We start from the raw sequence: 26,400 nt of genomic DNA on the forward strand, positions 1-26,400 counted from the left end.
GCCATGTGTTCCTGATTCCAGCCCCGGAAACCTTCAGAGCTTCTGTGTTTCCTTCAGTTCCTTGTTTGTTCACCTCACCTTAAGTGGGGCTTCTGTCTCTTGCAACCCAAGAGCCTCCGCTAACTCAGCTCTCAAAGATGGAAAGATTACAGAGCTGTGACTTTTAACACTTTACTATTCATAGACCTGTTTGCGAAGCTGACGAAAGCTATGATGTGTATAAAGTGCCATCTACAGTCTTAGGGAGGGCCCATCAGAAAGTCCACCCTTGGGCTGCCAAAACCCCTGGGATACAGAAAACAGCAGAGAGCCTAGGACTGAACATTGGGGTGCAGATCCTTTCAGAAAACAAGGAGAGACTAGGGCCAGAGGAGAAGAAGCAAGAGCACAGAGGCAGAAGGAGAACCGAGAAGGGGCATCATGATGGAAGCCAAGAATGAAATGTCCTGAGGAGGAAGATCCCACCCGTGACTCACCGAGGGTCAAGAAAGGCTGTGGAATTTGGGGACTGCATAGTGGAAGCCTGGGGGAGCTCAGCAAGTGAAGCATGGGGCAGGTCCATGGAAGCCAGGCTGCAAGGTGTTTAAGCGTGAGTGAACCTTGAAAACCTGATGCTGAGTGAAAGAAGCCAGACACGAAAGGTCAAATGTCCTGTGATTACATTTCCATGAAATGTCCAGGATAGAATCAGTAAGTCCATATAGACAGAAAGTAGTTTCTTGGTTGACAGAGGCTAAGGGAGGTGGGAATGGGGAGTGACTGCTAATTGGTACGGCCTTCCTTTTTTAGGGTGATAACAGTGTTCTGGAATTATATAGTGTTGCTGGTTGCATACCTAGTGCATACACTAAAAACTGCTAAATTGTACACTTTATTTATTTGTTTTTTAGAGAATGAGCACAAGTGGTGGGGGGAGAGGGGGAAAGAGAGGGAGAGAGAGAATCTTTTTTTTTTAAGATTTTATTTATTAATTTGACATAGAGAGACAGCCAGCGAGAGAGGGAACACAAGCAGGGGGAGTGGGAGAGGAAGAAGCAGGCTCATAGCAGAGGAGCCTGGTGTGGGGCTTGATCCCATAACGCCGGGATCACGCCCTGAACCGAAGGCAGATGCTTAACGACTGCACCACCCAGGCACTCCGAGAGAGAGAATCTTAAGCAGGCTCCTCACCCAGCGCAGAGCCCAATGTGGGGATCTACATGGGGCTCAATCTCAGGACCCTGAAATCATGACCTGAGCCACAATCAAGAGTTGGACGCTCAACCAACTGAGCCACCCAGGGCCCTAAATTGTATACTTTAAAGGAGTGAATATTATGGTAACTGAACAATATATCAATTTTTTTCAAAAGAGTGGCTAATGGGGTGCCTGGGTGGCTCAGTCAGTTAGGCATCTGCCTTTGGCTCAGGTTATGATCCCAGGGTCCTGGGATCCAGGACCTACCCAGTGGGAAGCCTGCTTCTCCCTTTCCCTCTGCCTGCTGCTCCCCTTGCTTGTGCTCTCTCTCTGTCAAATAAATAAAATCTTGAAAAAAAAAAAAAAAAAGAACAGCTGATGTTGGACTGGAAGTGGTGAGAATAACCCCTCCTCTGCGGAGTTTAGCGTGGAATCTAACAGGAGGACTGGGTGGCACTGAGGCAAGTAATAGGTTCAGAGAAATGATTTTTTTAGGGTGAGAAACCCTGATCTTAGACCATAGGTGTAAAGGGCAAGACAGTGGCCTCCAAAGATGTTTCTGTGCTCATCCCTGGAAACTATGAATATGCTCCCTTACATGGCAAAGGGGAATTAAGGTTAAAGACAGAATTAAGGTTGTGAGTCAGCTGACCTTAAAATAGAGAAATTATCCTGGATTATCTGGTGGGCCCAACGTATCCCAAGCCTCCTTAAAAGTAGAAGGAAGCAGAACCATCAGGGTCACAGTGATGTGAGGACTCAACTGGCCATTGCTGGCTTCAATAATGAACAAAGGGAGCCATGAGCCAAGGAGTGGGAGAAGCCTCTAGAAGCCGGAGAAGACAAGGAAATTATTCTCCCCTCCAGGAGGGAAAGCAGCCTGCTGACACCTTGACTTTGGCTCAGTGAGACCTGAGTTGGACTTCTGACCATAGAATCCTAGGATAAATTTGTGTTGTTGTAAGCTACTAAGTTTTCGATAATTTGTTACAACAGTCTTTGGGGTATTACAGAGGTGGGGTGACTAAAAGTAGAGAGCAAGCGGAGTAGATATGAGATGGTAGTGAGATGAGAAGTATGTTGGCCAAGAACCAACTGATGTGTGAAACCACAAACTGCCGCTAAATTGACGGCAGAACCGTGGACCAGTCATTCTTTTTCTTTCTGGGCCTCAGTTTTCCCATCTGTGAAATGGGTGTATTGGAGTAGATGGCCTTGGAGGGCCCTTCCAGCTCTGTGGCTCTGACACCAGAGGCTGGGTCCTGGGCTTTGCAGCTGCTGTCACTGGGGCAGCTCACACTGCATCCCGCTGTGCTGGGTCTCATAAGGGACGCTGATCTTATCTTTGGTTTCGTACTGTGGTTTGTCAGAAAGGCTGTCCTGCCAAAGGGCGGTGACAAAGGAAGTTCAGCGGCCTTCCACCAAGGCAGGAGAATTGAGGGGACCTGGGACACTCCACTCCCAAGTGGACATCCCCCCAAGCCCCTGAAATGCCCCCTTTGAGTTGAGGCGTGGAAAGCATCCACTTGTTAGGAGCACTACCCCTCTCTCCCCTCTCCCCATTGGCGGACCCCACGAACGAGCCTGAGCCTCAGAACACTCCTCAGCACAGTGCCTCGCGTAGCCACTGCCGATTGAGCAGAGCTGGCAGGGGAGGTGAGAGCTCTATGGTAGGCAGCCTTGGGCTGAGGTATCGCTGATGCTAGCATCCTTTTTGAAACCTTGGAAACCTTTCGGGATTTGGTAAGACCTTAAAATGGTTTCACATCCTCAACAGCAAACTGCAGGGTAATGCATTCACCAAGGTTCTGTTTGAGATTCCTGGTGGCAAACAATAAAGTCAGCTCTGGCCAACTAAGGAGACAACACCGAATCTGAAGGTATTGGGTTGTTCCCAAAATTGAACAAAAGGCAGAAATACGAGGCAAGGCCATGGAAGTTAAGAGTGAGAACACAGTCATGTTCATGCCACGGAAGCAGCTTGATTGAGGCATGACCGATGACACCACTGGACATTCCCCCCCACCCCGTGGCCCCTGCACTGGCAGCTCAGCCACTGCCACAGTGAATAACCTCTGCCGGAACCCACGTCTGGATCACACTCCAGATTCCAAGTCCCAGGGGAGAAAGCCAGCTGCTTGAGCACGGGTTCTGTGCTGCCCCCTGGTTGGTGAGAGCAGAGGGAAGGCCTTGGCCATACTCCACCTTCCTCAAGGATCTGGGGGCCCTGCCTCCCAGCTTAACCCACACTCTGGAAGAATGCCCCTAGTACCAAGCAGTTTCACATACTAAATGCCCATCAAAGGGTCTAAAGTCCTCTGCACTTAGGTAATGGACCATGGAATGTTCCTGCTAGAAAAGACTTCTGACGTCAGTTCAACACTCCTGTTTGAGAAGCTCATGTGGCGGCTTCACATCAGAGCTGCGACTGGCACATTGGCCTCTCAGCCCCCGCTCCAATGGTCTTTCTGCCCCACTGCACTGTCCTCCAGCCTGCAACCAGTCCCCTCCAGGAGGTGGGCATTGCCATGACAACAGGGAGTCACAACTCTTCCAAGATTGGATGAATTTCTTGAGGGATCCCAGCTTTCTGAGACAGGATAAGTAGTAGCTGTATATAATTTAATCTTTATACCTTTGTAAACACAGCTTGCAGAGGAATACATTTATAATTCAGTGAAACAACCCTTTGCCAGGTTCTTCATGTTTTTTTCTGAAAATATGATTGCCCCCGGGACAGGTTCCTAAACACCACAGCAAGGACCTCTGGGAGCAGGGCAACGGGGGGCCGTAGTGCCTGGGGTGAGAGGCGGAAGAGGAAGCTGGAGGGAACCTAGGCAGACAGGGAGGAAGCCGGAACTTCCAGTGACTTCATTATTTTTCATCAAGTGGCAGCTCTGCATCTTGGCTGGACAGGGCAATTAACAGCTCCCCAAGCTCCTAATGAGTGCTGTTCTTGAGATGCAAGCTACCCGCAGTTTCCCAAGGGAATTTATTCCTGGAAGCTAACTTCTCAATAGTGGCCTCCCCTGGGTCCCCCTGGTCCAGGGCTACTGGATTTGGACAATTGGTCAGAAACAGGAGTTCTGGGTCCACAGCCACCGCTGGAAATTTGTGAGGGCAGACAGTAACACAGCTCAGCCCTGACTCCAGCGCTCATAATTGTGCCCGACAAGGACACGTACCCTGACCCTGGGACAGCTGAGGGGTCCTGCTTCCTTAGAAGCCTCTTCTGAGACCGTTTTTCTACAGGGGTCGGCCGTGCTTTATACCCTAGTTCACTTGCACAGGGACACAGCCCCCAGAGGCGGGGTTTATGGTTGACTAGGAGCCAAAGTTTTGTCCTAGAGCAGAGCCTAACCAACCAGACTCTCTCCTGGGAAATTTGAACTTGAGACTTGCAGAGAATTTGTTACTATTAGCAAGAACAGTGGAACTTGAAGCCAAGAGACTCAGTCTCACACTGAGAAGACACGTGGGATTCAGCAAAGTTTTAAAAATAACTTCAGTCCTCATTTTAGTTTGTTAGTGAAACATGGACAGGGTTAAAATCTAGGAGCAACTGGTTCCTCAACAAGGAGAAATATGCTCAGTGGAACATAATCCCCTAAAGTCCCAAGATCTAGCCTTTAAGAGCCACTAAACAACTTTCTTTCCATCTAGAGGTAATGGAAGATGGTGGGAGGCCTTTGGTTCAATGGAAAGCACTGACCGTAGGTAAATTCTAGAGGTTCCCAGAGCCACAGTCATCTGACCTGTAAGCTTGAGTGTGGCCTGCAAAGCATGGGCTGGCCCTTGTGCCTCTCCAACCTCACCACCCACCTTCTGTGAACAGCTCTAGCCATACCCAGTGCTTCCATAGTGCTGTTTCATGCCTCCATACAAAGAGTATGTCTTTGTATGGCCTTCCCAAGACTTGTCTGTGTAGCAAACTCCATTCCAACCTTCAATACTATAGGAACTAAGATTCTTGGGGTTGTAGGATGTGGAAATGGACACTGATGATTAGAAGGCTCTGGGATGCCTTGCAGATTCAAAAAAAGAGTTTAACTACCATATTTCAATATGGACAGGGATAAGAAAGCTCATATTTAAGGACTGTCACTCTAAAGAAGTGGTTGTCCATTGGGAGTGATTTTGCCCCCCTGGGGACATTTGGCAATGTCTGGAGATATTTTTGATTGTTGTGACTGGGAAATGGGGTGCTAGAGGCATCCACTGCATGGAGCCAGGGCTGCTGTTAACTATCCTACAAAGCACAGGACAGCTCCTCTCACCCCAGCAAAAAAATTAATCAGCCCAAAATGTCAACGGTGTCAAGATTGAGAAACCCTGCTCTAGAGGACTGCTATCACCATGATTCAGTTCCAGTGATGCCCAGCCTGTAAGACTCTCCATTCTAGTGTTTAGTTTACTGTGAGAGAGAACTTGATTGGCTCACCTTGAGAACTTGTCTACCCCCGGATCTATCAGCTATGGCCAGGGAAGCAGAGTCATCTAATATAGACTTGGCCACTGGGGACCCTTCTCTCTGTATTGGGAATGTTCCCAGAAAAAAATGACTTCTTGTAAGCTGTGCATCGCAAGAGCAATGGGACCAGAGCCCAAAAAGACATCACCCTTCTGGAAGCGTTCCACCCCCTTTAAGATAGAGTTACCCATCTGCATTCTTCGCTCTCACTTTGTCTTGTACATGCTTGGTTTCACTGAATTCTAATTAGTTTGTCTATGTGTCCACCTCTCCAAAGAGACTTGGAATTCTCTATGGTTTGAAACTGGGTGTTCCTCATCTCTGGAAGCTCCGTGTCAATATTCTGGTTACCTGTTGCTATGTAACAAAAAACCCAAAACTTAGTCACTTAGCCACCATTTCACCTCATGATTTTGTGAGTCAGGAATTTAGGCAGGGCTCAGCTTGGTGATTCTTCTGTTACACACAGCCTCAACTAGGGTGACTCAGGAGTATCCAGCAATTGGGCTGGTCTAGAGGGGTCCAAGATGGCTCCTTGGATAATTGGTGCCTTCGTAGGACAGCTGGAAGGAAAGCTGGGCTCAGCCAGTATCCTTTATCTATTGTCATGGCCTCTCCATGTGGTCTTTCTAGAAGGGAAGCCACATTTCTTTTCTTTTCTTTCTTTCTTTCTTTCTTTCTTTCTTTCTTTCTTTCTTTCTTTCTTTCTTTTTTTTTTTTTTAAGATTTTATTTATTTATTTGACAGAGATAGACAGCCAGAGAGAGAGGGAACACAAGCAGGGGGAGTGGGAGAGGAAGAAACAGGCTCATAGCGGAGGAGCCCGATGTGGGGCTCGATCCCATAACGCCAGGATCACGCCCTGAGCTGAAGGCATACGCTTAACTGCTGCGCCACCCAGGCGCCCCTCTTTCTTTCTTTTTTTTTTAAGATTTTATTATTTATTTATTTTAGAGGGAGAGAACAGGGGGAGGACTAGAGATGGAAGGAGAGGGAGAGAGAATCTCAAGCAGACTCCATGCAGGGCTCAGTCTCACAACCCTGAGATCATGACCTGAGCTGAAACCAAGAGTTGGCTGCTTAACCAGTTGGGCCACCCAGGCAGCCCAGGGTAGCCACATTTCTTATGTGGCAGACCAAGTCTCTCAAGGCAAATGTCTCAAGATGTAGGCTGAAACCGAACAGCTCTTAAGACCAAGCATTAGAAGTCCCAGAACATTATTTCAGCTGCATCCTCTAAGCCAAGCAAGTTACGAAGAACTGTCCAGATTCAAGGGGAAGAGAAGTGGAGTCCACCTCTGGATGAAGGGCAACATGCCAGAGCAGAAAGGGAAGGAACCAGTGGTGGCCATCCTTACAGATGATCTACCACAGGCTAGTACGGTAATGGCTCAATAAGCATCTAATGGATAAATTAATCAATATGAAGACAGATTTGCCCTCCTGAGTTCACACAGTTGACATAATGGTTAAATGAAAATAAAACAAATGAAAAATGCTTTTGAAACCATCAAGTGCTATCAAGATGTAAGGGGTTCCTGTTCAGAGAAATCGTGCCAAGCTCACTCTACTTTTTAAATAGATGTTTGCAGGGTTCCCTCCGGGCTCTCTTCTCTTTCGTTGCAGATTCATGCCAGATATCACTAATCAACCACTGCTCTTCTCTGCTGGCACTGAACATGGTCTCAGAATCCTTCTCCACACGACACTCCTGTGATCCAGTATGAATTGATCAAAATTGACATAGGAGTTGAGACCTACCTATTTGCTCTCTTTGTTCTTGCCTAAATTCCTATTGCTAAGCCATCCCCCAAAACCCAGGTCCTTAGTTTCTTAAACCATATACACAAACTGCTTCCTTTCTTTTTTTTTTAAAGAGAAAAATATAAAGTTTAAACCCTGAGGTTTGATGAAATGACAGACACCGTCCCCCACCAAAACTGGATTTATAATGGAAACACAAACTGATTATGGTACTGAGCTATGCCATTACAAATTATTTTGAAGAAATAACTGTATGCAAGAATAGTCATATGACATCTCATAAAGGAGAAAATCTGTTTACCTTGACATATTTTCCTCTGTGAAAGCTCCATTATAAGGTGAGGCAAGCCAAAACTTGTCTATCTGGATGAAGGCAAGCCACGCTGGCTGGCCACTGTCTGCTCCCACGCTCCTCACCCACCCACAGAGTCCCCTAACGCCCACCCTGCTGACTACTCAGCTTTCTAGGGAATTTGGAAAATACATTTTGACTGTTCACCTAAAGCCCTTAAGGGAAGACTGAGAAAACACCACCATACAACCTCTAGTTCTAGAATGACTTTCTGCCATCTGATTGTTGAAGATAAAAGGTCATACCTTTGGCAGGGTGCTTGGGCCTGAAAATGGTTTCTCTTCCTTTCTCAGCCTCTAGGCTCCCACCGCTGTTCTTAAGCAAGAAAACAGGCGGCAAATGACTAGGAGAAGTTGGGGGCCACCAATGTGGCTCAAGTCTCTGAGCCCATTTACTCACCTAGGTGATAGGAACAGTAACAGTGGCCTTGACGGAGCTGGACAGCTCAAAGGCAGTGGGGGGTGGGAAACCGGAGGCTCTCTTTTTCACAGCTGTGCCAGGAACCACCAGCAAAATATGGAACAGAGCAATTGCATGGTTAACTTTCCAAATGTCAGCTCCCCAGTTTCCTCAAATGTGGAAAATGCCAGGATATGTCGCAGCCCTTCCCTGCATGGCAGGAATCAGGCCCTCCTGACTGGAGCATGGCTTCATGGAGCCATGTTGCATACTATCTGCTTACAAGAGCCCAATAGCTAACGCTGTTAGAGCTGTTCTGTACCCCAGCTCCCACAGCAAGTGTTTGCAAGCAAGGCTATGAAGTAGGTATTGTTGTTCTCATGTTACAGATGAGCAAATGGGGGCACGGAGTGGCTAAGCAGCTCACCCGGTACTTCCCAGCTAGCAAATGGCAGACTCGGGCTCCAGTAGCTTTCAACTCTGGGCTATGCTACCTTTCCAGAAGATGCCAAGCAAGTCAGCTGGAAAGAGTTTCTCCCTCCACTGCTTCTTACGCCTTACAAGTAGCATTTTCAACTTCATACCCCAGGGAAAATAAACCAGAGCTGCATGTAAAAACATGGGCAAATCTCATGTCTGATGTAAAGCATGGTGTTGTGTAAAAAAATCAGAAGGATGATACACTATGCTCTCATTTATATAAAGTTTTAAAACATACAGAAGATGAGATATTATCTGGAGATGAGCTATTGGCAACAGCACCAAGACGTTCCTTGGGATGATATATAGTGCTTTCAAGATTCATCTTGGGGACGGGTGCATACCGGGGAGGGGTACGCAAAAGGCTTCATGAATATCTGTAATTTTGAAAATCAAGTTCTATTGTGAGAACATGAATGTTCAGTAAACCTCTGTGCCTTTCTGGATGTCTGAAATATTCCCTGATTTTAAAAAAAGTAATTTTCTACCTTAGAATACTGACCTCTCAATGCATACATCCTGTTCATTAGTCACCCCTTAGTTTATATCTTCCTCCACCTCTTTAAGTCAGTCGATTATCAGATGGCCTTGAGCATCTTCTGATAATACCATTATAATGCCAATGGCTCACATTTCTGGGGCCTTAATATGAACCAACACTTAAGTACTTTCAAACCCCGATTCACTTCGATTCACAATAACTCTAAAGGTGGGACTGTTATTATCCCCATTTCACAGATGAGAAAACTCAGGTTTAAAAGGAGCTGTGGACTTTCTATGGTTCCCAGCTAGTATGTGGCAGAGCTGGGATTTGAGTCCGTGTCTGTCTGACCACAGGGCCTGAATTTGTGCAAAACTCAGGTGCCAGGGGAGGAGCAAAGCAAGCAGGAAGGATGACTTGGCCCCAACTTCAAGGGGCTTCTACTCCATCATGGATGCCTTGTGCCCTCATTCCTCCAGCTACTGGCCTGCTAATACCTGCAGCTCTCGGCTGAGTCCCTCTCCAAGACTTGCACTTGGCTGAGGAAAGTCCAAGGTCACACCCTCTTCCTGGAGAGGCAGCCTCCCATGACTGTTGACTTGGGATTATAAAGGCCAGCCTTTGGCCTGCTCGGAGGGTGCTCCCAGTTTAGAGCTCCCGGTGGTAAGGACCTTGGCTGTGACCGCACTGCAGCTCCCCTTCTCCCTCTCCCGCACCTACAGCCATCGCTCCCCCATGAGGTTAACCCCAAAGCATCCCCCAATAAACTTCTTGCTCTCAAATCTCCATCTCAGAGCCTGCTTTCCGGGGAACTGGCCTGCTGCAGTCTCATGGGGCAGGAAGGCTCTCACAGGGACACTGGAACGATCCCGTGCTGCACTGTGACTATCCCAGGGAGAGGTCAGGACGGCCTGAGGAGTTACAACTTCCTGCAGGAGGTGGGGACCAAGCTGAACCTTGAAAGATTCTTGGGAGAATTAGACTATTATTTGACCATGAAAAGGAATGAAGTACTGATATACACTACAACATGGATAAACCTTGAAAATACGATGCTAAGTGAAAGAAGCCAAATGCAGAAGGCCGCATGTGGGATTCTACTTATATGAACCGTCCAGAGCAGGGAAATCTATACAGAGAGAAAGTAGATTACTGATTTCCTAGGTCTGGTAGCAGGGGGATGGGGTATTGGGAGGTGAGACCTAAAGGATATGGGGTTTCTTTTTGAGGTGAGGAAAATGTTCTAAAATTAACTGTGAAAAGGTTGCACGTATCTGTGAATATACTAAAAACCATTGAATCTTACACTTTAAATAGATGACTTGTGTGGTGTGTGAATTGTATCTCAATAAAGCTGTTAAAAAGAAAAAGACAGGGGAGGGGCGCCTGGGTGGCTCAGTCGGGTAAGTGTCCAACCCTTGACTGCGGCTCAGGTCATGATCTCAGCCTCATGAGATCAACCCTGTGTCTGCTCCATGCTCAGCGGGGAATCTGCTTGAGATTCTTTCTCCCTCTCCCTCAGCCCCTCTGCCCGCTCGCTCTCAAAAAAAAAAAAAAAGAGGACCATGTGGATAGGTTGACAGGAGGGTGAGAGAACTGCATATGGGCAAAAGCACGAGCAAATTGTGGCATCTGAGTGTGCGGGTGCATACAGGTGAGACGGAAAGTAGAAAACAACAAAGATGGTGGAGAGGCTTTGGTCATGTAGGGAAGGCCTGACCCCCACACAGGAAGAAGCTTGTCCCAGAACATCTGTGAGTAGTTAGGTGAGAATGGTGCTTTAGGCTGATCAGTCTATGCAGAAAGGCCAGCAGGTACACTGGGAGCCGAGAGACCAGTGAGGGGACTCTTGAGGTGATCCAGTGTGTGGGCTGGGGGACAGTATCTTTGCTGCAGCAAGATATCACCTGGTTTAACATACACACACATGGGTACACATGTGCACGCGCACACACACACACACATGAGTTACATGTCGTTTTGTGTCTTTCTCGACTCACTGGGCTCATCCCTATATGTCTCCTACCAGTCCACCTGTGCCACACACTGAACACTCCACCACTTCAATATCCACCATTATTGCCTTCCCATAAAATCCTCTCTGCCAGGTTCTAGAGTTTCCTTTGAGACGGCGGTGAACTTACAACAGTGTGCCTCCCTATAGCCTCCCTATAAATCTTGTCACTTACCTCAACGATGCTTTCTCACCTCCTAAAATCAAAGCTATAATTTGGGCAGGGATTTTTCTTTGGTTAAAGATAAAAGTAATCTTGCCTTTCCCCCAGGACCTCACCCATCTGCCACCTGGGACTTCATTAAATCACTCTTCCCCATTGGCAAGGGTGAGCTGAGAGTCTGCCCACCTACCTCATTTGCCGTGAATGAGGTCAGCCAAATGCAACTACTCAGGCCATGCCCCTAACTCAGCTTCCTTTAGAAACACAGAACATTAGAGGTGGGTGGACTTGAAAGGTCCTCCAGCCCCACTTGGCCATTTGACAGGTGAGGACACTGGGGCCCTCCACCTATTGCTAACTGGAGGAGGGAGAGGGGCTTCCTCTCCCTCTGAGCTTCACCACCGAACCAGTCCAACCCAGCCTTCAACCCCTGACATGTGGAGAACAGAAGTCAGCATGTCTTCTTCTACTCTCCAGGATGGTGGGCAAGAATTCCTGAAGAGGCTTGTCTCCTGGGTGTTCCCTCTCTCTGAGAACACAGAACTTCCCATATAGACACTGTGGAAGTCCTTGTGCTCACCCAGCAGCCACTGGGATCTGGGCCAAATGTCAGCTGAGGACCCCAGCAAATCAGTCCCTCCCTAAAACCAAGGTACAGGTCTCTGGTTTCTTATGGTGTAACCCCAACCTCACCAGCCTGAGGACACTAAAGTGGTAATAGGAATGTACATACCCAGTATCAGTGCTCAGACACCTTTATGCTTGGCTTAAGAAAGTCATGTGCTCATGGGGCGCCTGGATGGCACAGGTGGTTAAGTGTCTAACTCTTGATTTCAGCTCAGGTCCTGATCTCAGGGTCATGAGATCGAGCCCTGCATCGGCTTTGTGCTGGACATAGAGCCTGCTTAAGATTCTCTCTCTCTCCCTCTCCCTCTGCCCCTCCCCTGCCCTGCTCACACACGTGTTCTCTCTTTCTATCAAAAAAAAAAAAGAAAGAAAGAAAGAAAGAAAGAAAGAAAGAAAGAAAGAAAGAAAGAAAGTCGTGTGCACAGATATCAACTCCAAAGGACAGGGGCAAACTCTGTTTTCTTCTCTGCTATATTCCCAGAACCTAGATAGGAGTGGTCAGATAGATTTTATGACAAGGAAGCAAAGACACATGGAGCTGATGGAGAAAACATAGTCTTTTCAACAAATGTGCTGGAACAACTGGACATCCACATACAAAAAAAGAATCTAGACACAGGCCTTACACAAAATCAACCCAAATGGATCATAGACCTAAATAGAAATGCAAAACTATAAAACTGCTAGGAGAAAACATAGATGACCTCGGGTTGGCACCATCTTTTTAGATACGACACCAAAGGCATGATCCACCAAAAAGAAAAACAAAATTGCAACCTGGACTTCATCAAAATTAAAACTTTTGGTCTGCAAAAGACAATGTCAGGAGAATGAGAAGACAAGCTATATAGACAAGGATAATATTTTTGCAAAAGACACATTTGATAAAGGACTGTTATCTAAGATATACAAAGAACTCTTAAAATTTAAAAAGAAAACAAACAAGCTGATTTTTAAATTGGCAAAAGATCTGAACAGAACTCACCAAAGAAGATGGACAGATAGAAAAAAACTTATCAAACTATGCTCCACATCATATGTCATCAGGGAAATGCAAATTAAAACAACACTGAGATACCTTTCCACACCTATCGAAATGGACAAAATCCAAAAAACTGACAATACCAAATGCTGACAAAGATGTGGAGCAACAGGAACTCTCGTTCATCGCTGATGGGAATGCAAAATGGTGCAGCCGCTTTGGAAGACATTTTGGAAGTTTCTTACAGAACTAAATTTATTCTTATCCAGGAATCACACTCTTTGGTGTTTATCCAAATGAGTTGAAAATTCGTGCCTGCACAAAAACGTGCACATGTACACTCATAGCAGCTTTATTCATAACTGCCAAAACTTGGAAGCAATCAAGATGTTCTTCAGTAGGTGAATGGGTAAACTAGATAGTACATCCAAACAGTGGGATATTATTTAGCCCTAAAAAGAAATGAGCTATCAAGCCATGAAAAGGCATGGAGGACACTTAAATGTGCTTTACTAAGTAAAGGAAGCCAATCTTAAAAAAAGCTACATGTTGTATGATTCCAACTATATCATGTTCCAGAAACAACAAAACTATTGCTATTTACTGAAGACAGCAAAAAGGTCAGTGGTTGCCAGGGGTGAGGAAAGAGTTGGGGATGAACAGCAGAGCCCAGAGGCTTTTTAGGGGTAAAACTCCTCTCTACCTTACTGTACTGGTGGGTATACATCATGACACATTATCCAAATCCATAGAATGCACAGCACCAAGAGCGATCTCTAAAGTAAACTAGGGACTTTGGGTGACACTGGTGTGTCAGTGTAGGCTCATTGAATGTCACAAAGGTACTACCCCGGTGTAGGAGGTTATTAGTGGTGGGGGAGGCTGTGCATGTCTGGGGGCAGGAGGAAAATGGGAACGCTCTGTACTTTGCACTCAATTTTTCTATGAGCCTAAAATTGCTCTAAAAATAAATTCTATTAAAAATACATTTGGGATCAATATTTCCAATTTTCCTCATGATTCCAAGGTTTACAGAGGTGCCTAAATGTACCCATGAATCAGCTCTGGCCACTGCTTGCCTCCGAGTCCAGGACTATACAGCCCTGCGAAAGACCCATGTCTTGGGGTGCCTCTCTGTGGCTCCAACTGTCTCCAGCAAGGGTAGAAATCCACACCATATGCCTAATGAAATAAGGGAGAAAAACACACTCCCTCTGGGTTATGCTTATCTATGGATGACCCGCAGAAAAGATTTCTGGGCCCCAGAATACCACATGTTCACCCAAATTTTATTTTAAGTCGTGTCACACTGTGCCCTGGGTGGCCAGGTCAGAATGTGCTTGACCACCAGCCACCTTGGTCCACCCTGTTGCTAGATTTCCATCTATGAGAAAAAGGCCCTGACAATATATGTACCAGATTGAGGGGACTGGAAGGCTGCCTTGAACGAAAAACAGCTCCCAGGGCAGAGTAAAAGGGATGGGGGAGACCAGCATCACCTGCCAATTTGGAGAGAGCAGAATAAGTCAGGGGTATAGGCTGCAGGAGGAAAGGCAGGGAGGGTCCCAGGAAATAAGAGATATCCGCCGGGCTGGTTCAGAGCTGCGCTCGTGTGGGCTGTCGAATCTGCCTTCCCTCCTGCAAAAAGGCTGCCATGGCCATCCGGGCCAGTCTCCAAAATGCAAGGCTCCTGGGCCTCCCCTTCCCTAGGGTCTGGACACAGACATATGGACAAGCCCCAGAGGGACTATGGAGAAGCATTTGAGAGAGTCAGGAAGCCCCAGCACTTTGGAGTGGAAAGCTGCAGTCCATTTTCCATAACCCCAAACATTGTGCGATCTTGGACAAAGCACACAGAGCTGCTGGGTGACAGTAAAAGGAGGCCATAACAGAGCAGTTAAGAGCATGAGTTCTGAAATCAGTCAGGCCTGGGATTGAAGTCCAGTTCCACCACTGGCTCCTTGGACACGTTATTTCACCTTTGTAAACCTCCATTTCCTCACCTAGTGGTACCTTGTAGGGTTGCTGGAGGGCCCAAAGAGAAATGACTGAGTTCGTGCAAGGAGAGCACTTAGTCCGGGGTCCCCCGAAACTCTAGCACCCAATGCCACCGTAGCCAGTCCCTAAGCCAATCATGCCTTCCCTTCTTTCCCCTTCCTCCTCATTTAGTGGCTGCTCTGTAACAGTTTCTTGTTTCTGTTTTTACTCAAGCTACACACTTGCATAGTTTAAAGGGTCATAGTTCTTCAAGGCTCTCCCCCTCTCAGCTTTCCCTGTCTCAGAGACAAGCCCTTCAACTCTTTGCTTTACAATACTTTTGATACACCTGGAGTTGTACTATACTTGGGAAGGGAATGAATCAACCACCAACAGAGATGTTCTAAGCCCCTGCTCAGAAGGCTGGTTGTTCTCTCACTCTTGCTAGATCAGATCCACAAGAGCTAGCTCAAACAACGTAGAGGAAGACTCCAAGAACAGTAGTCTGTCAGCGACGGAGCCGCAGAAACCCAACCGTTCAATTAAAATACGTAGTCACTGTACACTTTGCTTTTAATCAACATGCTTCCTCCTGTTCCATTTTAAATCCTGGGGCTGATGGCTGTGCCTGGCCGGGGAAGAGGTTCGGTTATCAGGCATAGATCAGTACTGACATCCAGTGGTCACAGAGAATTGTCTGCCTGAAGCTCTCCGTCTCTCTCTGCCCAGAATCCAGTAGATGTTCACGCAGAGGAAGGAGGAGTGATAGAGGGTGTTGGCTATCGGTGGGTGCTGTTAACTTGGGGGAACCGTGTGATTCGCAGCTGGAGGCTATATAACTCAGGCCAAGGCTTGCCAGTTTGCAAGAGGCCCACGGGATATTTGAATGCTAACCCCGGAATCATAGGAAGAAATGGGGACCATCACTGGCAATGTGGTCAGATCATAAAAAATAAAACATCAGTGCCTACACAGGACTTTAAGTTAGAAATCTTGATTCAAGACCCGCTGCTTCTGTGTCACCTTGGGCAAGTCCCCTAAACTCTCTGAGCTTCAAGCTGCCTCATCTTTGAGGTGAGGCCGATGCTGCCTGCCGAGCCAGCCTCACACGGTTGTGGTAAATGTCCAACGGGAATGTCCGCAAAGTGGTTTGTGAGTTGCAACCGGCTGGGCCACCAAGATGAAGGTGGTGATGGAGAGGACAAAGCAGAGCTGGTAAGGAGGTACCAGGAAGGACTGGGACTCTTGGGGCATGGCCACGTGACAACACTTCCAATTTCCAACGTCACTGAAGCTCTGGAGACTCGGCCTTGGACTGCCAGCGCGGCCTCATCAGAAAAGCATTTCCTCTGCATTTTCCTCTGGACTAAAGTCTCTTGAGATAAGCATTGGTGAGTAACTTCAAGAGCCATCTGACTTCAAAAATTACATCTTAAAAAGATTTTGTAAAATAGAGATGTAATCCAAATGAAAACTTTGAGGCACTACTCATTCTTGTGTCAGAGGGAGATCTTGTTAATATCAGCCAGCCTGGTAGGCCACACCCTTGTTCATTTCTGTATGATTTTTTTTTCTTGTGTTTCCATTTGTATTTGGCCTAGGGCTTTGCCCAGGGAGACTAGTCTCACAAAGTGGCTCTAAATGAAATTAAGAGAGGACCAGTGATAGAAAAATGGTGTGTACGTAAGAGAGAAAATGTAAGGAGGTGATTTTAGAGACTCAAAGACCACATTCCTTTTTTTTTTCTTTTAAGATTTATTTATTTATTTATTTATTTATTTATTTATTTATTTATTTATTTATTTATTTATTTGACAGACACAGAGACAGCCAGCGAGAGAGGGAACACAAGCAGGGGGAGTGGGAGAGGAAGAAGCAGGCTCCCATTGGAAGAGCCTGATGTGGGGCTTGATCCCAGAACGCCGGGATCACGCCCTGAACCGAAGGCAGACGCTTAACGACTGAGCCACCCAGGCGCCCCAAAGACCACATTCCTGACTCAGATTGTGCCATCAGATTTTATAACTTATTAGAATGTACCTTCAAGAAGTTGAGTCTCCCTAGTGAGCTTCATTTAAAAGAAACAACCAATTCTCTCATGCTTCCTAAAGGTAAAAGAGGGCTTTGAACCCAAAGAAATATCACGCTCCTTTTTCCAGGTTTCTGTGTAAGTGTATCTGTCGAGGAAAAAAATAAAACAAACCCATTCTAGCCCCGGAAAGGGGTTTATCACAGTTTATAGAATTACAGGCAGGGCTGAAATAAAGAACACCTTCCAGTCCCAGAGCAAAATCAGGCCAAGCGGGAGCAGCTGACTCTTCCAGCACCGGGAAGCTACCTGCTGAACTGGAAAGCTTCTGTCCTGCGCTGCAGAGTTGTACCACAGTGGCCCCAACCCAGACCAGCAAGTGGTGCCCTGCACCCTCTCCCCACAAAGTGAGTGATGATTGGACATTGAGATTTCCACTAACAGTGCCCCAGTAGAGCCCGCACCCCCCTCCCTTGTGCTGGTCAGAGCCAGCAGCAGCAGAGCAGCCTGGACTTCAGTCCACTTTCCAAATCTCTCTGACTGGCTAAATAGAAGTCCCACCCAGAATCCTAGCTGCAAGGGATTCTGGGAGATGTAGTTTTCCCGTCTCTGGCTTTTGTAGTTGGGAAGGGACACCAGGAGAGCTGAATGAATGGGGAGAACCAATCCACCGTGCCCACCACAATGGCTTATCGTTATTTTCTTTTAGAGTTATTTTTCTTTTTTCTATTAATCGTTTTTTAGTTACATGCTCACCATCAAAGATAACAATATAGAAATGAAGTAAAAATGAAAGTGCCCTGCCCCAACCCCATTTTCCAAAGGCAATCACTGTTTACAGTTTGGCTTCTGTGCATTTTGGTGGGGGGGAGGGTTTACTACATGCTGCTCTGAAATCTGTTTGACCCTTGAGCATATATCCTGGACATCTTGACCATGAAAGGACATGTGATTCTCATTCATGCTTTTAAAAGAGTTGCCAAGCATCCCATCAGAGAGGTACCCTACTGATGGACATTAAAGTTGTCTCTAATTATTCCCTATTATACATAATTCAAAAGGAACAGCTGTTCAAGCATTTGGAAAGGTCAGTTTTCCAGAAGTGATAAACCTGTACCATATTTCGAAGCTGTGTCTTCCTAATCACCACACGGTCAGGGGATTTAGTTTAGCTGGCCAGAGTTTAAGACTCAAAAAAATTAGCCTAAGCCCTGCAAATGTTTGACTCAGCAGACATTGATGGAGCCTCGGTTGCGAGCATGAGGGGTTTACAAACATGGCCCCCCTTTCTTATCCCCAAGGGGCCTACCCTCTCCTGGGACCACAAAGGTCTATGCACATAGCTGGTTAGTACCTGGCCTAGGGGTGTGTGACACAGAGGGCTAGGAGAGCAGGAAAGAGAACATGGCATTGACCTCGATGGGCAGTCAAATTGAGAGTGCCAGAAAGCTAAGATTAAGAACCCTCCACCACACAAGCATCGGGGGTCAGAAGGAAGTCTGGGTCACACATCATCGGCTGGGTTCCCAGATGCCAACTAGGACATATGACATCCCTTGGCAAAGTGGGTACTGGCTGCTACAGATCACCCCAAAGTGTGTTTCCTCTGCATTTGTTTTTAAAACCTTCACTTCAAACTGAGGGCTTCAGAGGGGAGGCGGGCGGGGGAATGGGATAGGCTGGTGATGGGTAGTAAGGAGGGCACATATCGCATGGTGCACTGGGTGTTATATGCAAGTAATGAATCATGGAACTTTACATCAAAAACTAGGAATGTACTGTATGGTGACTAACATAATATAATAAAAAATATTATAATAAAAAATAAAACCTTCACTTCAGCTCATCTCTACATGAGCTTGGTCTTCCCCAGCATCTCAGCCAATCCCAGCCCAAGCCTGGATACACAGTGGCCTCGGCAATAAGGGTCGCAGTGCGTATGTGCTGCTCTGTCCAGCACATCCATCCCTGCTTCTCTCCCCAACAGATGAGAGAATACTCCCTCCTCCATTCTCTGCTCTGGAATCTGGACAGAATTGCTTCCCACCATCCCCACCATATATCCCCCTTCCTGGACCAATGGCTGATTTCAAGGATGGACAGCTGATGCAGCCTGAGTCATCAAGGAAAAGTAAATCCCAGCACTTGTACAAAATCTGTGGTGAAAATGATCTTGTCTTTCTCTGAAGATCTGAAACTGAGGCATGCTGCAACTATAGGGGGAAGACTGAAGTCCAAAGCTTCTGAGGGTCATTCTGTGACCCCGAGGAAGGCAGATTAGAGAGGTAAAGTAATGACTTCAGAGACATTATTAGAGCCTGGATCAAGCATCACCTGAAGGCAGACTTTTCTTTAGACTTCTAAATTACATTAGCTATTATATCTACTTTATTGACTGAACCATTTTAAGTTGGAGTTTTCTGTCATTTGCATCATATAGGGATGGACATGTTTTTGCATATTGCCCACGGTGGCATTTCCTTCTATAGCCTCTAAAAATAACCTATATGCAACCTCTATCCCTGCACCCAGTTGCTGCCCCAGAAAACCACTCTCACTGAGAGCTCTTTGAATGTGTGTCCTAGAAAGTTAACTCAAACTGGCTTAGACGAAAAAGAATCATGTTGGCAGGAAGAGCAGGAAGAATCAAAACAAGGGCCTCCATCACTTCAAGATTCAATCTCTCTCCCCTTGGCCTCTGTGTTTATTCCTCAAATCTGTTTTCTCTAAGAGCCTGGAACACCGCTAACCTCAGCTCTGGGCTCAGACATACGTGGTTACTACCCAAGAGGTAAAGGTTTATTCCTCCAGCTGAAAGCATAAAAATCCTAGAGAGCTCTGATTAGTCCAGCATGGGTCCCGTGTACACCCTTGGGCCAATCAGTGCAGCCGGGAGAATGAGGTACGATGATTGGCCCAGCTTTCTTGTTTGTTGGTTGGTTTGGTTGTTTGGTTGCGGGTGGGGCAGGATCTACTGGCCTGACCCTAGACCCAATTCATTGTACAGAAGAAGGTGAGGTTCCTTGAAAAAACGGAGCAGAGCTGAGACAGAGGTTAAAGGATGCTGACAAGTCATGATAAAAATGTCCACGGAACCTCAGCGTTTTTCTGCAGATCCATTGGTAATGGGTGCAGAAGAGCTTTTGTAAAATGGGCTTTGTTCAAAGCTTGTGGTCATTTGTGGATACAGTCACTGATAGAGCTGAGAGGCCAGGTGGTGGGGTGACTGAGCCAGGACTTAAAGGCAGGCATGACGGTTGCAACTAGGGCTGTGACCTAGGGTGAGTCAGGCAACCTCACCAGGCTCGGTCCTAGAAGGAATCAGTGATGTTATGTGCCTCGCACAATGATTAAGGCTTTAGTACCTTCTTCCCAGCATGTAGAATCATTGTGGAAGAAAAAATCAAAAGCCCAACTGTGGAAGTCTTTTCGAAAGTTGTCAGTAGCAGGAAACTTCAAAATGTTTGAAGACTGAGTGGGGGGCCCAAATGTCCAAGGGGGGGGAACTGATGCCAAATCAGCCTTGACCTGAAAAAAATTTCAAGATATAATTTTAAAAAATGGCAAAGGAAGGAAGTGAAGAAATGTGAGCTCGAGTGGGCACTTTTTCCCCGCTAAAGCCATTGTAATGCACCCAATGGACTTCCTCTATGGTCTGGCGCCCGATCCCGTGGATTGCCACGTTGCCCCTTCAATTACTTTCATAATGCTAAGAGGTTTATACTCTTCTTAAATTAAAACAAAACCATCCAACTTTCAGTGTTATTAAGTGGCAAGACAGAGATGGGCTGATTGACCTTGCAAGTCCCGGCTGACAATCCACCTGTGGCTTCCCGATGGCATTCTCTCTCCAGTCCCAGCATCCTCCCTGACCTGAGCATCCCTCCTCTCCCTCTTTCCACCAGCGAGCCCGTGGAGCAGGAGATCACCCTTGCACACTTGGCTGCAGAGGATGAACTCTGGCGTAGGGTGAGCCATGCGAGGCAATGACCCGCCCGCAGGTGCAGCCCTGGGAGGGGCCCACTGTGCTTCTCGGCCCTGCCCTAGACTCCTGCACACTCGCTCACTTGGCCCCTTACCGCAGCCAGCAGCCTTGTAAGGTGAGCAATAAGACCGCAATGTGCCAGACCTCGAACTTCACCATGAGATCAGCCCAACCCAGGAGGTGAGCTAGTAGCTCACAGGCTGGCTGTGGTCCATCAGCCCCAAGTTAGAGCTGCTGGTGCTAGGCCAAGATTAGAAAGGACGGGCCCCTTTTGGCCCAGTGAGGCCTCCAGGGCACGGCCCAGACCACAGAGGGCTGATCACACCTGGCCCGGAGGAAGTTCCTCCTCGACAGGCCATGAACCTCCCCGTCGGGGAGCAGAGGTCTGTGTGGTCAGAGCAACAAGCACTCGGGCAGCCTGGGGAGCCCCTTGGCTGCTTCCTTTGCTCCTGGGAGCTGTGGGGGGCCCAAGAGCAATGGCACAAAATCCACAGGAGTTGGTCGTCATGGCTGTGCCCTTGCTCCTGCACTTTCTCCCCACCCCTCCCTTTAATGAAAGGCAACTCTTCTGATTAATTTCTGGTTTCCTGTCATTGTTCCTGACTTGTCGTCAATCTCAAGGTGTGCCAGGGTGCTTTATATTTACTTGGAATAGCTTGCCTAGGCCTGCTGAGTTGGCAATCCTATTAGCAGGATTTTTTTTTTTCATTGTGTTTGTGAAATGAAATAATATAAAAGGCCCTGTCTCCAGAGAATTCTTCCTGCCCCATTTCTCTGCACACCGTCAGGTGCTGGGGAGATCATGAGGTCTCGGGAGGGGCCCAACGGTGCTTCTCTACTTTGGTGCCGAGAGGGCCTGGGAGGAGACACTGTGGTCCAGCCAGGGCAGGTGCATCAAAGTCCTGCCCGCCTTTGACGCACACAGAATCGTGGGGATGGGGGGGGAGGAGGTCCCCGACAGGCCAAAGCAAAGAAGTTATGCAGCTGAAATCACGGCCAAGAGGCTGGCGTGCGAGCCAGGAGCTCCAAGGCGAGAAGGTGGGTTTCTAGTTCTTGAGCAAGTAATTCAAGCTCCCGAGGCTCACTTCCCTCATTTGCCAAGTGGACGGAACCATTCCTGCCTCCTAAGGTGGCCAGAAGGATTAAATGAAACTTCATATGTATAATGCCTTGGCACAGTGCCCAGTGCGGGGACGGCATCCGACAACTATTTCGGTCATTCCTTTTCTGGCAGGACACTCCAGAGTGCTGTATAGTAGAACATGGCTTCTGGTGGCTCGGGGTGAACCAGGGACTTTTTTTAGTGGGGGGGGGCGGATAATAAAGGTTTGGGAGAGGCTCTGAGAGCCTGAAGCACACACAGGACTAATGAGAGGGGAGGACAGTGAGCCTCCTGAACCTGCTCCCAGGAGGTGATCTGTGGCCGAGACGCACGGGGCAGGGGTGCTCCAGCAGCACTCAGTGGGGAGAACTCAAGAGCGCTTCTCTGGGTCACAGAGCTCAGCCTCGCACTCGCCACACGCCACGTGAATAGCTTTTGTGTTAGAATTTACAATAAGTCCATTCTTAGCTGGCCTTCTTTGTGGCTGGCTTCTCCATCGTGGTGAGCATGGGCTATGTGCAAATCGAAGTGCTCCTTGATTCATGTCAGAGAGAGAGAGAGAGAGAGAGAATGAGTTCTCTGGTGAAAGGGTAAGAACAGTTTAAAGCAATTTTCATGGGAAAGGAAATCCTCCTATAAACTTCCACTTGGGTGGAAATCTTGGTCCAATCCTGCAAGGGAATATTACACAGTCAGTAAAAACGCTTTGCATTTGAAAAGGTTTGTGAAAAGAGCAGAGTGCACAGTTGCCCAAACTGTGTGATCTAAGCTATATTAAAATGCATTTTTAAATTTCAAAGATGAAAATATACCTTCTTGCCTTTAGGCAATGGATGATGAAATCTTTTATCGTCTTCCTACTTTTCTGTATTTTACTAATTTTTCAAACAGCATGTATCTTTATAATAATAATAATAATGAAGACAAGGAGGAAGAGTTAAAGAACTTTTAAAGGCCTCTCAAGCCTCCATGTATTGCTATTTAAAATCGCACTTTCCTGAGGGCTACAGAGGGGAGGGGGGTGGGGGAATGGAATAGACCGGTGATGGGTAGTAAGGAGGGCACGTATTGCATGGTGCACTGGGTGTTATACACAACTAATGAATCATCGAGCCTTACATCGAAAACCGGGGATGTACTGTATGGTGACTAACATAATATAATAAAAAATCACTATAAAAAAAAAAGGAAAAAAAAATAAATAAAATAAAATCGCACTTTCCTTCTGTCGGAACACCAAGAAGTCATTGGGGAGGGGGGACGGAGAAAACAGCATCAGGTGACAGGTGCGTGAGCATCAGACCCGATTGCAGGATCCAAGGCCCCTTCCCAGGCCCGCAGGGTGCCGACAATGTAGGTAATTACACATCCTCGTCGTGACGTCCTTAGCAGCTCACGTGCCAGAAAAAAAGATCCGTGAGGCCAGTGGTTTTCCAAAGGCATTCTCATACAGAAGTTTAGTATGTAAAACAGGTTACAAAGGAACCAGGCAGCTTCTTGTGAGGGAAGGATGTGGGGGCTTCAACCATCCCGCCAGGTCCCCACATCCCCATCCCTCACTCCTTCATTTGATCTCTGTGCCTAGAAAAGAAACACAGCTAGAAAACCTCGTAATATTCAACTGGCCCTGAATGTGGAGAATAGACAAGAGGATGGTGGGGGTGGTGGGGGTTCTATTTCTAGGTAATTGGTAAATACATTTTTGCTGAAAATTCATATCCCTTTAAATAGCTCCATACAGCTCTGTTTCAGAAACAAACAATAAGGCTGTTTTTACCAATACATCCTCTGGGAAGGGTACAGGGTTCGATCTCTGAGAACATTTAAGCCTTTGATGTATCTAGTTGCTACTTGGACCCTACAATTTATGAGACTGAATAAAATTGTGATTACTAGCCATTGACTCAGGCTTACAATAAGTTGTTTGCTCCTGGTGAGTTCTGTGCTTGGTTTTGGGGAGGGGGAGGGGGAGGCAGAAATACTCTTTTAGATTTGTTTCTGCCTAATTGTCTCCTGGAAGAACATATTGCTGTGGGTTCCAGTTGTTGTTTTTTTATCCATGTGAGTTTGTGTGTTACGAGCACTTGTTTGCAAATATGATCTGAAATATTAAAGACATGGGTCTTTTCTGCGTTTTGATCATGTAACTTGATGTAGCACCTTGGTGAGGTCTAGCTCCTGGTGAACAGGGAGCTCTTGGTGGCTTTCAGACACAGCTGCTTCTCAGTCTGTGCAGCCACTGGGGGCCTGGGTCCCTTTCCTCTGTCTCTAAAGAGGGGAAGCCAGAGGCTGCAGGCAGCCTTTGTTAAACACACTGGTGTGAGTGAGTGTGTAAGCGGGCAGGTGTGCTCAGACAATCACTGGGCGTGCATTTCATGTGCTGAAGGGGCCCCTGAAAGACAAGGTCCATAGAGGTGCCAGCCTTTCCTGTTCCCCAGAGGCAGCAAGCCCCTCTGCTGGGGTCCTGCACTGGGACTGACAGCCTAGACAGTAAGGACAGGGTCTGGAGGAAGACTGTCCCCTCCACCAGCTACTTCCTGGGTGAGCTTAGGCCAGTTTTCCCACGTCCTTAAGGCTGAGTACTTACCTGGAAAATGGAGATAATCACAGCAGTTTGTTAGGAAGACTTTTTACATAATCTCATTGGCTTTGTGATTATGTAAGAAAATGCTTTCAGAGATACTTACAAATTATGTAGAGACGAACTAACATGAGATCTGGGGCTTGCTTTAAAATAATTCAGCAAAAACAAAGTGGGAGATGAGTCCATGTGCACTGGTTTCAAAAACAGGCAAAATTCATCTATGGTGATAAAATAAGAACAAGAATTGAAATGAAGACGAAATGAATAAAAAGAAATGAAAAATGACAAGTGGAAAAGAGCACTGGGAACTTTCTGGAGTGCTGAAAATGTTCTGTAACTTGATTTGAGTGATGATTACATGGGCATAATATTTGGCAAAACTCATTGACCTACAAATGGTTCAGAAAAAATGTGTGTGTGTGTGTCTGTGTCTGTGTCTGTGTGTCTGTGTGTATAATGTATAATAAAGCAAATGTGGTAATTTGTTGCCATTTGGAGAATCTCTTTGAAGAGTATATGGAAATTCTTCACATTTTTAAAACTTTCTGTATGAAATTATTTTACAATAAGTTTAGAAACTCATCAAACTTCACTCTTAAGATCTATGCAGTTACTGTATGTGTATATTATATACCAAATGAAAGTTAAAAATCATATGTAGCAAGATCTTGACAAATATTGAATCTCGGTGAGGTGTATGGAGGTTCGTTATACTATTCTTTCTACTTTTCTGTATATTTGACTATTTTTATAAAGCAAAAAGAAAAAAAAACATTAAAAACAACCAATGTAACCGTCAGGTTCCTGGCCCTGTGCCCCGCACTGGGTGGCTTCCCTCTCTGAGAATGGCCCATCAGAGCCACCCTGCACCCTCCCTCTTGGGTGATCTGGAAATTATATGTACATCATATGCTGATGCTGGCATGGCCTGTGACCGTGCTTGGCAAGATATGCACCCCAAACTGGTTTTCTCTGTCCTTCAACTAAAACGAGGTGAAACAAATAGCCAGACAATACTGGGGATACGTATCTTTTCCAAGCTCCCACTCACAGTGAATACCTTTGCACTGCTGTCTTCCTCCCCCAGAAGCTGCACTCAAAGTAGCCCCAGTGATGGCAAAGCCGAGAGGAGAAGTCACAGAGGGCAAAGCCTGAGACACGTAAACACCTTGTAAGACAAGCAGGAACCACTTCGGATCTAATTTCACTTTTGCAAGGTACACATTTGCCGTGGCTGAGACAGAGGGAAAAAGTGAGGACCGGTGACCTTTGAAGTGAATCAAACACTACTCTTAAGAAAGCCTCCAGTTTTATGAGGGTGCAGCTGCCTGTTCCCAAGGGCTGAATGGGAGGACTGGCCCAGGAACATGGAGACAGGAGTACGGTGTATCACTAAGGATCCATGTGACCTTGGGTGAGTCACCGCCTCCTTCATGGGCTTCTTTCCTCCCTCCACAAATGAGGGTTTGAACCTAAGGAGCTCTTGGATACGTTCCAGCTTTGTGATTCTTTAAAACAAACATCGAGCCTCAGGCAGAGAAGGACTCCGGGTCGGGGAACAAGGCTTGCATGCTTCCAGGGCCCAGGTAGGAGACAAGGAAGGACGCAGGCGGGACAGAGACTGCAGGAAAGATACTGGCCGTGGCCAAATCTCCCCAAGTTTTCAGAGATGCCAAAAATCTAGATTTTTCTGTCCTATCTCCTGATTTTCAAATGATAGTAACTAATTCAAAAATTTTTTATGAATTCTATGTGAGCCTAACGAAAATATTTGTGAACAGAATTAAGTCCCTGAGCTGGCGGAACGGGCCTTA

At 46.8% G+C, this 26,400-nt stretch overlaps 1 protein-coding gene across 1 annotated transcript in view; it reads left to right on the forward strand.

The window, feature by feature from the left end:
• The window catches only part of LOC123795993 (uncharacterized), a 111,081-nt gene extending 85,004 nt beyond the window's left edge, over window positions 1-26,077 (forward strand). Inside the window, exon 5 of the mRNA XM_087862503.1 lies at window positions 25,674-26,077. The gene's annotated coding sequence lies outside the window, so the exon portion shown is untranslated. The remainder of the gene's footprint in view (window positions 1-25,673) is intronic.
• The last annotated feature ends 323 nt before the right edge of the window (window positions 26,078-26,400 follow it).

This window comes from Ursus americanus, chromosome 6 (assembly GCF_024610735.1).
Source record: "Ursus americanus isolate L20-20 chromosome 6, mUrsAme1.1.p, whole genome shotgun sequence".
In the NCBI taxonomy this organism is placed as follows: Eukaryota; Metazoa; Chordata; class Mammalia; order Carnivora; family Ursidae; genus Ursus; species Ursus americanus.